Below are 13,588 nucleotides of genomic sequence, written 5' to 3'. Positions count from 1 at the left end.
TGTGACACATGCAACCCTCTCAGACTCCATACCACAAAAAACCTAAGAGTGTCTTGGGTGTTAAAGGCCATTCTATTCTAAATTATTTTCTTTATCACTGTAAATAATCTCTTGCAATGTTGTACTTTGAAGTACCTCTTAATGCACATGGGATACTGAAATAGCTTTCCTGAACAGAAATAGAAAACAAACAACTTCTTTTGTGCAAGAGCTTTACCACCTCCACAAGAGGTGAGAGGCCAAGTAAACATCTAAATTTTATGCAGAGTGGGAGAACAAAAATGATATAATAAATTTATGCAATGCATAAATCATATTAGCCTAATAGCAAACCACCAGGCACATAAACTGTGGTCTGTAGCAATATATTACTAAGAATATCTTCTATATACTGTAATTAACATCAAAGCTATCACTTTACAACTGCTTGCAAGCTGTATTCAAACAGAGATGGCAGAATAGGTTTGTCTGATGTTCACCTTCACTTGTAGCTCTAGGCTTATTTTTTGCTTGTGCCATACCTTAAAATATATACAGTATATATAACCAAGCTTCATCTCCCATTGTTTTCAAGGGAAGCACACTAAATCAAAACCAGTGAAAACACTGTACAGTTCTAATTTCTGAAAGGCTCTAAATACCATACAGAACATTTTATTGCACTGCTACTTACAACATGTGATGTGTTTTACACCCAAATGATGATGTATAAACTTTACTTCAGAAAGAATCCATAAGCTAGAGAATAAAAAAGGCAAAAACATACACCACATATGCTTCAGAAATTCAAATATAAAAGTACAAAGTCCCCCAGCAATTAGAGAGTGTCAATTTCAGCTAAACCTGAAACATACAGGTATTTATAGACTGATGCAGTGTGAAGCACCAGTATTGAGAGGGTTCAAATGTAACTAAACAGATGCAGCTCACTATTTTCTGATGTTTGTTACTATATATTTCAGTTTACTATCAAAATATTTTTTTAATCTATTTAAGCTATCCATCATCCAACCTATTATTTTTTTGTCAATTAAAGCCCCGTATGGCATGTAAGACATTGAACAAAAAGTATTTTGGTTCTTTCAAATTGGCAAATATCTAGTTATCTGACAAATAATTGAACCTAGGTGGGGCAGCAATTTTGTACTCAGGTTTATTTGCTTGATAATCCAATCACAACTCTGATCCGAAGAATTCCTTGTTTTTTTTCTTAAAAATGCTGAGTAAGACTGGGGAAAAAAAAAAAAATCTAGTCTTGCATAGTTTTTGTAATACCATTACCATAAGATGGAATATTACCCATAAAGGAATACCTCACCCAAAAATGATTTTAATATATTAAAATCATTACTTATTCCATGTAGTTTGTAGTGGTAGCTGAGAGAAATTTTGTTTTGGTGGAGAAAAGATGTAACGGATATTCAAACGGAGTGGGACCCAACAGTGACAGACTCTGCATAATGGTGAATGATGTCAAAAAGTTCATAGAAAAATAAAAAATATTCTTATGTAATTTGTATTGCATAATCCACATCCATGTTTGAATTCTCAAAATGTGCAAAATGCAAGCCTTTTTTGCTAAAATATTATCAACACGAGATAAAATTAGTAAAAGATAAATAGGAAAGGTACATTCTCGCAATTCTGTGTGTCTGACCATTAATTCAAATGCACAATATTATAGGAATGTGCCCTTTTTGTTTATCTTTTACATGGAGATTTTTTGATGTTAATACTACTTTAGTAAAAAATGCATATATTTTGCTTGTTCTGAGAATACGAATGGATAATGAATATGTGTATTGTGCAACATGAGTTACATGAAAATTATTTGTCACTTTCCAGAGTTGGTCACTGTTGGGTCTTGTATAAGCCAAATCTATGTTACATTACGTTAAACTAAATTAAGTCAAAAAAAGAACAACAGATCTAATAAATCTGTACAATAAAATACAAATGAAACATATAGGGGAACAGCACACAACTGTGTCATCCCCCAGGCTCAAATATGAGACAGAAACTAGCTAGGATATCCAGACTTTAGAAAGGAGGTTGTGCAGACTACAATCAAATATCAAAAATAAATAAGGACAATTAACATTCTGTCTATCTATCTATCTATTTATTATGAGAAATGTCTAAAAGAAAAAAAGCACAACCACATCACCACATCAGGGTAAGAAAGGTCTTGTACATCATTAAAATATTGGATTAATCAAACTACATTTTTACATTTGAATTGATTCATTCATTTTGGAAACCTGCTTAATGTAATAAATGGTCAGAGGAAGCCTTCCTCAGCAGCATATGAGAAATGGAAAACCATACTATTCACTAATGTACCCACATTAAAGAATACACAGCTAGCCTGGAGGTGCCATTAAATTTAATCTGCATGTTTTCAGGAATAAGAAGAAAATAGGGGGATCCAAAGAAAAGCCATGAAGACATATGCATACACCACATAGACACAGTACATTTACTTCTATAAAGTACTCCATTAAAAAATTCACATGGCAAATTGAAATTGATAATACTGAGGTAATTACACAATTACTGCTTAAATGAAATGTGTGGGGAACAGCCCGGACACAGACAGGTAGACATGTTGAATTCACCCAACACGCGTTTATTTACAATATTATACATTGTCCAAGTGCACATTACCCAGTGCTGCAGCACCAATCACCCCTCAAGTCCTTGGCCACAACACAATGCCTTCTCACAGTCTCTGGTCCGCCTCCACTCCTCTCCACCAAGCTTCGTCCACTTCCACCCGACTCTTGCCAATGACTGGAGGGAGGCGGCCCCTTTTATACACCCCGGAAGGACTCCAGGTGCATCCCGAGGAGCTTCTGTAGCCACAACCCTGTGTGGCGGAAGCTCTGGCGGTGTATCTGGAAGTCCTCCGGGTGTCCTCAATCCTCTTCCCCCCCAGCACTTCTGGGTGTGGCGGAATTGCTGAGGTCCAGGGCTCCCAAGGCATCTAGGCACCCCTTGGCAGTGACCACGGGCCCCTACAGGGTTGAGCTTCCAAGCTCTGTACCTGTGGCCCCCAAAGCAACCAGGGCGGGCGCCCCCTCATGTTCTGGAGGATGCACAAGCCCTCCTCCTGTCCTCCTGGGCATCCCGGCCGGGCATGAACCTCAGCCGGGTACCACAAATACCATCACCTACATTCAAGAGTTCATTAGGTCAAGAAGCTATAATTCTGTTGAATCAGTGCTATATGAAAGATGACTGACCGCAACCAACTCAGAGCATATGGTCTTATGTGATGGAGATGCAACAAAACAAGTAACAGACTTCCAAACTTAAAGTGAAATAGATCTTTGATCATTCTGGATATGTACTGTAAATGCCCAGATGTAAAAAGTTCTTTCAAGGACAAGTCAATGCCACAGTCTTTACATTATAGTATTGTTGATGATCTAGCATGCTGCAAATTGAAGCCTACAAAATCTTGATGTGATTCTATTAATTTAACTGCACCCATAAAAAATAACACAAAGAAATGTATTATTTTAAGCATATTCTTTCTAACTAATAAGACAGTTATTTTACTTCAGGAGACTCCAAGTGTCTATGTTTTTGACAACACTGTGCTATATGTTTTTGTGTAATTCCTTTTATTTTTAACCTGTAAATCAGGGGTCCCCAACTTCAGTCCTGGATGGCCACAGTGGCTGCAGGTTTTCATTCTAACTCTTTTCTTAATTAATGACCTGTTTTTGCTGCTAATTAACCTCTTTTGAAATAATTTTATTTGACTTGCTCTTGAAGACTCAAACCCCTTAATTGTTTATTTTTCCGTAATTAGCAGCCAAACAATAATGAGATACAAAATGAACCAAAACATGACCAGCAAACTGTGTCGATCATACAATATCTGAAAATAAAGAAAGATTAAGGTCTCAGGAATGTTGGTCTGCTCAGGTCCCCAAAACATTTGAACAGTGCACTTAGAAAAGAGAAAATCAACAATATCTGCTGTCATTGTTCAATAGCAAGCCATGGAATTAAAGAACAGGTTTAATTAACAACAAGAATTGGCTCCTAATCAAACAACTGGTTGGAGTGAAATTGGTTTGAGGCCCTAACTTAGTTGGTCTTCTGCTGGCTCACTCACTTTCATTTCTGTTTGGGTGCCATTTAAGGAAAGAAATGAAGCAGCTCAGAGGAACGATGAAGAAATTCAGGGGAATAAATCTTAAAAGACAAGTCAATTAAAATTAATTCAAAAGAAGTTAATTAGCACCAAAAACAATGCACTAATTAAGAAAGGGGTTAGAATGAAAACCTACTGCTAGTGGGGCCCTCCAGGAGCAGAGTTGGGGACTCCTGCTGTGAACTTTATTTTATTATTAAAACAGCCTAACTTGTAATCCTTCCCAGAAGCCAAACAGTTAACCATACCTGACTTAATGTAGTCATCTTTCCTCCTATTTTTAACTTTTGAAGAACTACTTTAACTACAAAGTTACAAGTAACTCTGACCAGATGCCATGCATAATTTACTTATGCAAAATTAGCATTAGGTGTAAAAATATTTATTTATGAAAATGATAAATTCAGTCTTAAGACTTGGAGCATTCTTTTCAACTTTTTACATGAAAAATGTCACTTCCATAACTTGAATTTGCATTTTGCAGATAATTAACAATAATCAAACATCACTCCAACAGGAAATCTTCTCTTAATAACTCTCTTAAATATAATCCGATTTAGTTACCTACCTTTGCTTCATTCTATTTTTGTGGTGCTAGCAATATGATTTTGAATTTCTGGATATTTTGTCACCTCTGAATTTTAATGGCGGATGGCATGGCATCAAACCTTTAATTACAAAACGCATATCAAGAAATGTTATACTTCTTTTAATAAATATAAAAAATATTTGACGTGAATGCCTGAGGGGTACATTGCTTTTAATAAGCACAAAAACTATTTGATGTGCAAGGGTCTGTGTTTGAGTGGTGGAACAGTAGTTAGCACCTCCTACTGTCCCCAAGAACCTAGATTCAATATCTGGATGGGATGCCGTCTACATGGAGTTTATATATTGAAGCCATGTTTGAAGGGTTCTCTACGGGTATGCTAATTGCCTTCCACATCAGAGAAAATGTACAAATTAGGTTAACTGGAGATGTTTAATATATCCAATAGGCATGCATGTGTTCGAGTCTGCCTTGTAATGTAATTTGTACTTTATTCAGAGATGGTTATTGCCTTGTGTCCAATACAGTCAGATAAGGGTTGAAAGGTAACTTCAAAGCATGACTGACTGGATACCAAGACTGACTTGCTGACGTCATCCTTGCAAGTGGAAGTAGAAGGAGTGCTGGTGTTATTGTGTTAATGCTCTGTGAGAGTTAATTAAAATACAAATTTTGCTCCTAAAAATGTTGTTCTTTTGGTTGCTGCTAAGGAGGTGTGTAGGAATTTTTAAAGTGTTTTCTCTTTAGAAGGTTTTTTTTTTTTTCCCCTATTCACCTGCACAGGAGCAAAGGTAGCTGAATGTTTAGAAAATGTACTTGTATTCAAAACTAGTTTCTACAAGGCACAGTATGGCACAGGGCAGGAAGTGCTTGCAAAAACCATCTAATCTGTAAGTGTCCTAGTGATGAATAGCTAAAAGTAACGATTCCTTAGAGCAAAGCAGCAAAGGTTGTAAGAAGACGCTATATAGCGCCCGACCCGACACAGATTGGACACGGGAGGCATGTGTAAAATAAAAGATACTTTTTATTTTCTTCGTCTGTGGGCTACACCTTCCTCGTATCCACAAACACAACACAGTCCCAAATAAGGCACACAATTAATCCACCGCACTTTCTCTTCTTTGGCACCACCACCACTCTTCCCCCAACAACCTTGTCCTCCTCCACCCGACTCTGGCTGCTGAGTGGTGGTCGCTGGCTCCTTTTATAGTTCACCCGGAAGTGCTCCAGGTGCTTGATCACCGAGTTCCGGCTGCATTTCCGGATGTGATGAATCTGCTGCCCACACGTGCTCAGGAGTCCCAAACACAGCACCCCTTGGCGGTGCCAGCGGGACCCAACAGGGCTGCACTCAACTCCAATTCCCAGGGAGCCCTGTGGGAAACCGAGGCACTGCTCCACCCCAGGGGGGGTGGCCATCTAGCATCCAGGGGGAGGTACTGCTCTGTCCAGGGCTGCTCCCCCTGAATATAGTGTGCAGGGGCGTTCCGGCTGGGAATGGACACCAGCTGCCTGCCACAAGGTATATAAGGAGTAAATGTATAGACCACTATATAGCACAAGTACAGTAAAGAATTAACACTGGTACAAAGAGATGACATACATGTTCGGAAGAAAGCACTTACTTTAAATACAGGTAGACGGCACTAGTAAAGTGAGGGGCTTGGTGAAGGAACACTGATCATTGGTTACAATTAGTGCAGAATGCAGTTGCCAGAATCTTAACTAGGAAGAGAAAATCCAAGCACATCTCTCCACTTCTTGGGCCTCATGCATAACGCAGTGCGTAGAATTCACACTAAAACATGGCATATGAACAAAAGCGGAAATGTTCGTAAGCACAAAAAAATCCAGATGCATAAATCTGCGTTCGCCAACTTCCACGTTCTTCTGCTCCATAAATCCTGGTCAGCGTGAAAAGAAACACACGTGCACGCACCTGCTGCCACACCCCAGCTCCTCCCAGAATTACGCCTATTTGAATATGCAAATCAATATAAATAGACCTTAAGCTCACTGTTCTGTGAAAAGGCAATGGCAAAAGCACGGGGGAAAATAGAAGAATTTCAGCGAATACCAAGTGGAGGCAAGGAAAAAACTTACTATTTGTTGGTTTAAACAGTGGTATAAACAACAAAAGGAAGCTGATTGAGTGACATACTTTTTTTTATTATTCACACATAAAAAATAAGTTGTCAGATATCAAAGTCGCTGTGAAAAGGCGAGCCGTAGCCCACCGCCTGAGTGTGATATGAAAGCTTATTAGGATACAGAGAAAAGAAAAAAAAATAGGCACATAGTGGGGAAAAAAGCTCAAAATGTCAACTTTAACCTCGAAATTTCCACTTTAATCACGTAGTTTATTTTGTCATTAAAGTAGAACTTCATAAACTTCATCTTAAAATCATTTAATTTTTTAGTTTCTCAAATACCATCGTAACTAAAGTAGCACGTTAAATGCTTTGTTATATAGGTGTTCTTCTATGTGCTCTGTGTGTGTGAATCACTATGTGCTTCTTAAACGGACTTTCTCTTCCTCTGACAGGACACAGAATCCATTACATTCGTGATATTACAGCTCTCTGAATAATTTAAATACTGAGATGTATACGTGATATAATTTTCATGATGACAGGAATTAAAGAATGTATTCAACATGGGAACACAGTGGCGCAGTGACTGTTCATGCCTCACGCAAGATGCTTGCTGCGCCGTGCGCGGCCTTCGATGAAATAATTTATTGCAGTAGTACTGTCTCTTTCAAACGTACTAACCCCCAATTCCTGTGCTTCTTTTTCTTTCGCCAAATACCCAATCGCCACACAATCATCTCAGTAATAGACGTTAAGCCATCTGTAAGCTGAGAATGCCGATTCTTCAAAACTTTTAAGGAACATTGAAATATCTTCATAGTACATGTTTAATTATTCTATCCATCTATCCTTCCAGTGTCACGCCAGTCCTAGCAAGAATACAGTGCAAGGCAGGAACAATCCGTGAACGAAGTGCCAGCTCCTTGCTAGCGCTGCAACACCGTGTCCTCACATGTTTAATTATTAACAATATAGATTATTTAGATGAAGTTAAAGTTTTATCTGTATAACAAACATATTTTGTTGCATTTCCTCTTAACAATGATATCGTCATCATATGTAAATACGCGCTTTATAAAGTGGCTCAGATTGTGCAATATTATAACTATCGCATATTTACAGTGAGGTGATTGTACTAATAAGTACAAACAGTTCTACAAGGAGCACTTGATGGACTGATTGATTGCATTTACAGTTCTTGGGATCAAACTGTTTCTGAACTGTGAAGTCAGTACAGGAAAGGCTCTGAAGCAGTTCAAATAAGCAGCATGACTGAGGCAGCATTTGCTTGATGCTGTATACCGCTAATTCTCTTTCCGATCATCTGCTGTAGAGCTGTAATTCCACAATCAGAAAAAGTGGGATAAATACTCCGAGTGGTGCAGTGAGAGTAATATGGAAAAAGATGATCCGCTGTGGCAACCCCTAACGGGAGCAGCTGAAAGAAGAAGGTGGTGCAGTGACAGTAACAACACTAAAGCAGCTATGGTATTTGGAACAGTTTGGCTATTCCGTGGACCATTATATTGTTACAGGTTAATTACAATTAGATGCCTTAAACTAATAAACAATATGCGGTTAATTTAAGTGTATATGATAAAGCCACGTCAGGGATGTGGATCTAAAAAAGAAAGGGAAACCACACTGGAACAAAAGCACTGCTTTGACGCTGGGTGCTGCCAGTTTGCAAAACCGAGCGGAGAACTTGCGTACTCCAGGGTTTGAGCTACTGTGAAAATGTGCGTGGCTTTACGCCAAATTTAGGTTTTATACATCGCAATTTGAGCGTGGAAACGGGAGTACGCAACATTTCTATCGTTTATACATGAGGCCCCTGATGATGTTACACTGGTTACCTGTGCCATTCAGAATTAACTTTAAAATACTGCTTATGGTTTACAAAGCCTTAAATAATCTCGCCCCGTTACGTAGAATACCCTGCAGATTTTGTCCATATGGAGTTTTTTTTTGTTGTTTTTTTCTGTCCTCCCAGCCATCAGACCCTTATTTTATTCTTTGTTATTTAGTATTGCATTTTTTTTATAAATTTTTCTTTCTTTATCTTTATCTTGTAAAGCACTTTGAGTTACACCATTTATATGAAAATGTGCTATGTAAATAAATGTTGTTGATCAGGGGTGACCAGCTGTTATGTGGCTGATATTCAGTAAGTGAGTCTTCTTAGTAAGTAGGATGTGGTATGTAAATGATTTTACTTGGTAAACAATTGTTAGCACTAGTAAGAGGGCAACAGGGTAAGTGTTCATGAATAGGAAGGAACACAATCGATGCAGAGAGCTTGAAAGTATTTATGTATGTAATAACAGGGGTGCAAAGTTTGAAAAACAGACAAGGAAAAGTAAACTTTAATAACTTCATAGGAAGACACACAGCAGGCAGTAGAGTGAGAGTGTATTACAGGAGCTTAAGGGGCTAGAAGGGGATAAAAATGGTGGTAGTCTTTTAATCTAAAATCAATTTTAATAATTTAAGTTAAATCATTTAAATTTAATAAAAACATGTTGAGTAGTTTAGCAATCCAAATCCAAATTATAAAAATGAGGCCAGTAAAATGTCAGTCCTGTTGGATGTTGGACTTTTTGAAGGATGCTTTGGAAAAGCCGGCCCTCCTTGAAGGTTACTTCTGCAGGAGATGCCAGCTGAACCAGCACCTCAAGCTCAGGGTCGCTGAACTAGAGGAGAAAGTGTTGGTTGATATGCACTGTAGTAGAGAATAAATGACCTGGCATAGTTGTCCTTTATGGAGATGGTGTGTACCCTCAAGTTTACATGGTAAGAGACTCCAGGCGAGACAGGTAGAGATGGGTGGGTCACAGTCACATGTAGGTGCAAGACAGAGGGTGCACACTGTCCGGAGGCACCCCTGAATTTGATGTATCAAACCATTTTAGCCTTGCAGAGCTGAACGGTGACTCTGAAAACTTTAAGGTCACAGGCACACACGTGGAGCCCCAACCAGCCATCTCAAAACCAGATCCTAGAAAGAGAGGGACTATGATAATGGGGGACTCAATCATTAGAGGGAATGAAACACAGGTTTGTGCCAGAGTCAGACAGTGTACACAAGTGGGAGACCATCTTGCAAGGATGGAAAGGCTCTTGGCCAGGGAGGAGGTGGATCCGTTTGTTATTGTCCATGCTGGAACAAAAGACACACCTAAGGGCAGGCTTTAAGCACTTCAATCCAAATATAAAAAAATTAGGTGCTAGGCTGAGGAGCATAACTAACAAAGTAGTCTTCTCTGTAGTTTTATCTGTGCCCTCTACCAGGCCAGCTAGAGTGGAGGAGATTAAATGGCTTAACGCGTGGCTCAAATCTTAGTATAGGATAGAATGGTATATTTTTATAGTATATCAGGAGTTCTTTTGAAACAAATGGGACCGGTTCTGCTGTGACACATTAGATTTGAACCACAAGGGCACCAATATGATGGGGAGGAGTAGGTTAGTTGAGGATTGTTTAAATTAGGGAACGGGTGGGCAGGAAGTTTAGGACAGGTCAGGTTCAAGATATTAGATGAAGGTACAAATAAAATATCGCAAAAACAAATATGCATAGAAACATAAATTCCAGCCCAAACTTTAGGTGCAAAAGTAAAATAAGTAACACATTAAAAATAGTATACCTTAATGTTAGAAGTACAGTGATCCCTCGCTATATCGCGCTTCGCCTTTCGCGGCTTCACTCCATCGCGGATTTTATATGTAAGCATATTTAAATATATATCGCGGATTTTTCGCTGCTTCGCGGGTTTCTGCGGACAATAGGTCTTTTAATTTCTGGTACATGCTTCCTCAGTTGGTTTGCCCAGTTGATTTCATACAAGGGACGCTGTTGGCAGATGGCTGAGAAGCTATCCAGCTTACTTTCTCTCTCCCTCTCTCTCTCTCTCTCTCTCTCTTGCGCTGACGTAGGGGGGTGTGAGCAGGGGGGCTGTGTGCAGCTGCTTCCTGAAGGACATGCTGAACGGAGCTTCGCATACTTAAAAGCTCAAAGGGCACGTATTGATTTTTTTTTTTGATTGCTTGCTTTGCACTCCTTTGAAAAGGAAGATATGTTTGCATTCTTTTAATTGTGAGACAGAACTGTCATCTCTGTCTTGTCATGGAGCACAGTTTAAACTTTTGAAAAAGAGACAAATGTTTGTTTGCAGTGTTTGAATAACGTTCCTGTCTCTCTACAACCTCCTGTGTTTCTGCGCAAATCTGTGACCCAAGCATGACATTCTAAAAATAACCATATAAACATATGGTTTCTACTTCGCGGATTTTCCTATTTCGCGGGTGGCTCTGGAACGCAACCCCCGCGATGGAGGAGGGATTACTGTATATGAGTTGGAGTTTTATGTAACTGGGCATAATTATAAAATTACAGTAATAACTTAAACCTGGCTAAATAACAAAGATGGGGAGGAGTATAACAGATGGTTGCACATTTTTTAGGAAGGATAGACATAATTTACATGCATGTCTTCTTCAGTTGGATGATGATCCACATCTTAGTGAGGACATCTGGATTCATGTGGAAAGCATTAGGGAAACAGGCCTTATTTTAGCAGTATGCTATAGACCCCTTAATGCTGTCAGTAATCTCAAAGGGCATCAATTTAAAAATATTAAAGGACAAGTTTATAAGAGGTTATTATAGTTTAAATATAGAGTTTAAATACCCAAGGAGAGCAGTGATACTCAATTTTTCTCTCTGATTTGACATAAAACCATTTCAGTATTTAATTCAAAATGTTATAGTCAAAACAATATTTTTCTTATTTACATATTTCACGGATTATGTAGGTAAGTGGCAGGCAATATGATAGACTGAGTACAATGCTGTGTACATCACCAGTCTGCTATCATTTTTACAGTCTGTGCTTGTGCACCAAATAAGGTGCTCTAAATTCACTTTTTTTGCTGCTTGTATGTTCTGCACTGCTTCTGCACATAATCAGTATCTGTCGGTCTCCTTGACCATCTTTTGTGTCCTTTCACAGTGGGTTGGCAGCTACAGTCTCATTTAGTTTGCATTTTAGTACGAAGTAGGCACAGTCTTTTGGGCAAGCAGCTTATTTGTCATGCAAAGTCTGTGCTTGAAGTTGAATAAAATAACATTGGTACTCCCTGCTGTATCAGCTCCTTCATCTTCTTATTCATATGTAACAGGTTAAGATCCGAGCATGAGCCGATATAACACATACATAAACTATTTTGGAGAGTAGCAAAACATCTCTTATGACAAAGTACAAGTGAGCATACATACATTGCCACTACATCCAAGCATAAAACTGAAAGGGCTTCACTTCCAGCATTGTGGAAAATTATGTGAATATATTGTCAGCAGTGACTTTTCTCACATTGCTTGTGAAAGGCTTACAAATCACATCAACAGTCACACTGTTTTTCCCCTGGAAATCGAGTGTTAGCATTCTCAAAATAGGCAATAGTATCTAGTATATATATTTGTTACAGGAGCAGCAAAAGGGAATCAACATTTCAACAACTGTTCATCGACAAGTATGCCTGCCCTTACTTACAACACATGATTCAGTTCTGCCTGAAGTGTGGCAACTGTCTGATATACCAGCAAATCTGTCAGTATACAAAATGCACAGCCTACATCAGTTTTATGTGGGGAAAGGAGAACATGCAAGATGGCACATTGTGGATGAAGCAGTGTGAAAGTGAACGCAGCTCACTTGCAATACTTTTACAGAAACAATACACCTAGCAATGTATGATAATGCAAATACAAGAATAAACTTTCAGTTGTCTTTGTGTGTACACATCTACCATCAAAAAAACATGTATGTGATTCAATACTTATGATTACGTGTGTGTATATAAGCCAAGTAACGCATTGCATAGTTCCTTCCATTTTCACAAAGAAAGACCACCATTTGTTCTTGAACTTGCAGTCATTTCCAGTTAGTGATATCTGAAAATTTTGTGAGTGAGCCAACATTCACCGTGGCTCTCTTCACTCACATATTGAATTTGACAATCTGAGGTTAAGGAAATATAATATCAAAATCAAAATAAATCAGATATATTTCAAGAGGCCATAAAAACTGAACAGTACTCACCTTGTCTGGTTCACCTGGAGAAGCTAAACAGTGCAGCACAAACCATTCCTTGCAATGACCAGTTCATGCAAGTACTACTGTATGTTATCACTATTGATCTAAAACTTTGAACAAAACAACCTTCTTTAAAATAAAATCTAGATGTTTTAGCTTAAATGTGTTTACAATTTCAATAGTTGAGTAATACTAAAATAAAATTCCTAATTACTCTAAGATATAATTAAACATTTGCTCTCTTTTACTGTTTTTCCAGAGATGATGAAATTTTTATATTTAAATTTTCATAAATATTATAGAAGGGCACTGATTTACTGAGAGGTTAAAAAGCTGTATAAGTTCTTTCGTTTGTTAGTACACATGCCTGACAGGCTTACATTAATAAGCAAGTAAGAGAGTGTGAGAAGAAAACAAAGGAATATGAAGATTTCAATGGAATTTGACAACAGAAAAGAATTAGATCATTTCCAATTTCCTGTAAAATGATACATTCTATTTTCTTTTCTGTCCATAGCTTTGGATGTTACTTGATAGGAGAACTCCTCCCAAAACACACAGACCTTACATTATATGACACTTATATTAATTCATTTTATTATAATGGTACAATTGTATGGCTAACAAACAACAGTGATGAGAGTGTGAAAGAATGCATGAAAGACTGTGAAGAAACTGA

At 38.2% G+C, this 13,588-nt stretch overlaps 1 protein-coding gene across 11 annotated transcripts in view; it reads right to left on the bottom strand.

The window, feature by feature from the left end:
* The window catches only part of LOC114651810 (prominin-1-A-like), a 273,810-nt gene that overhangs the window by 97,985 nt on the left and 162,237 nt on the right, over positions 1–13,588 (bottom strand). The gene's annotated exons all lie outside the window — the stretch shown is intronic.

The sequence above is a fragment of the Erpetoichthys calabaricus genome, chromosome 5 (assembly GCF_900747795.2).
Source record: "Erpetoichthys calabaricus chromosome 5, fErpCal1.3, whole genome shotgun sequence".
In the NCBI taxonomy this organism is placed as follows: domain Eukaryota; kingdom Metazoa; phylum Chordata; class Cladistia; order Polypteriformes; family Polypteridae; genus Erpetoichthys; species Erpetoichthys calabaricus.
The sequence above is the reverse complement of the archived record's forward strand: the minus strand, read 5'-3'. Positions and strand labels throughout refer to the sequence as shown.